The following is a 2,109-nucleotide window of genomic DNA, read 5'->3' as shown; positions in this document are numbered from 1 at the left end:
GGAGAAATATGTGCTTGGAAAAGTTAATAGCACTATATACAGAAAAGTTATTAATCGATTAAGTAATGAAATCTATAGAAACTGCTAAATTTTTATTTTCTCTAAAAATGTTACTAAATCTTCCTATCCTCTCCTCCTAACACATATATCAGATATGAGTGAACATGGGATCCAAAGAGCAGATGTGCTATTGAGCTTATTAGAAAATGTAAGCAAAATATACAGTGTCTGGAATAACAGTAAGAATGAAGGCAGCATTCCAAGGAAGTTGCATTTTACTCTGAATTTAGCAAAAACAATACTTAAGTTCTCCTATAATATTCTTGTTTTTATAATATAAAAAGTTTCTTGTATTTCAGGGGCAAGCCAATTAAATATGAGTGTCAGTTCCTTTTGTGCTCTGAAGAGTTAAATAATGCAATGATTTAGAATGAAAATATCTTTAAAAAATGCTCTAGCAGTAAGGAATTTTTATTAAAGGACTGCTTGGACTCCAGTGATTTCCGGCTCTTAGTGTAATAATCAAAGCATTCGTTGGTTAATTGAGAAAACATTCTGTTCATCTACTATGCTCTGAGCAGCATGCTAGTGAGCAGTAATAATCCTTTTTTTTTTTTTGGCGGGGGGGGGGGGGGTCACATTCAAGTAAACAAGAGCAAACAAGGTCAAATAGTGGTGCCAAATATGGTGCAACCGGCTCTGAGGGTTATGTGGTCAAAGAAGATTTCAGAGAGGACATGATGCATGAGCGAGGTCATCAAAGGTAAGCCATGGGAGTTCGATAGGAAGAAAGAGAAAAGATACAGGAAAAAGGTGAAAAACATTTGAGCAAATTTCAGAGGAAATCTGAGGGAGTTAAGATTACTGACGGTAAAATCAGTCTTTATGAGAAAGAAATTTTCCATTTCCAAATAGATTGGAAAGAAAAAGTTTCATATTAGGCCAGTTACTGATCTGTATCTGTATCAAGGTGAGAATTTGAAATAGATGAACAGATTCTATGCTAAGTGAGAGTTAGCATAATCTGCTGAGAATCAATGAGGCAGGAGAATAGAGTAGAGGACTGTAGAAAAACATTGAAATAGCAACTGAGAAAAATTAGGCACAAATGAACCAAAAATAAACAAAAGTATGTGCTAGCAGCGGTTCTCAACCTGTGGTTCGCGAACAATGAAAATACATCCTGCATATCAGATATTTACATTACGATTCATAACAGTAGCAAAATTACAGTTATAAAGTAACAACAAAAATAATTTCATGGTTGGGGGTCACCACAACATGAGGAACTATATTAAAGGGTCGCGGCATTAGGAAGGTTGAGAACCACTATAGAGAAATAAGGGCATAGATGATAATGCCAAAGAATTCTTTTGAAAGAATGGCAAGTTGGTAGAGGACCAATGAACCCTGCATTGCGTTGGTTAGTCACCAAAATTCTAAATTCTTGTGGCCTAAAATGTCCACCCTATTTGTTTAAATACTTAGGACATTTTGTCCTTCTTTAAAATGTAAGAAAGGGCAAATGCTGAAAAAAATAGCAAATTGAATATATGCATCTAATTCTGTTCCTTCCAGAAAACTCACCAGATGAGTAAATATGTCTTTACCAAAGACATAAGCTTTCAAGAATAGAAAGAGAACAAGAGACAATTCAATAGCAGCACATTTTCGGAAGACGAAACATGAGTGTTAAGTAATTTAGTAAACTTCAAGCAGTGGAAACACATACTGCTGCCTCTGAAAATTAATAATCATATTTGCATTGCAGAAGGGACAGCACCAGGTACCTTTGGAACTGGGAGTGAAGGGGAGCTTAGATGAAGAGATAATGAACACTGGTTTAAAGTTGCTTGAGAAATAATTAGATTCCTAGCCCGCTTTCCCAACCCATGCCTCTAGATGACTGTCCATTCTCCACTGCAGCAGAGTTCTGGAGGTTTCTCAGCAGGCTGCTGGTCAGTTCGAATCTGGAGACTATATAATAGAAAGTATTAGCACAACAGGGTGCCAGAGTTGCTTGGAAACATGGGTAAACTTAGAAAAACAGTGAGATTATGCAACCAAATGCATATGGAATGTTGACCAACCACCCCCTTCTTTTTCTTT

The sequence above is a fragment of the Myotis yumanensis genome, unplaced genomic scaffold (genome assembly GCF_028538775.1).
Source record: "Myotis yumanensis isolate MYYU_CA2020_CCGP unplaced genomic scaffold, mMyoYum1.0.hap1 SCAF_8, whole genome shotgun sequence".
Lineage (NCBI taxonomy): Eukaryota > Metazoa > Chordata > Mammalia > Chiroptera > Vespertilionidae > Myotis > Myotis yumanensis.
Note: the sequence above shows the minus strand (reverse complement) of the source record.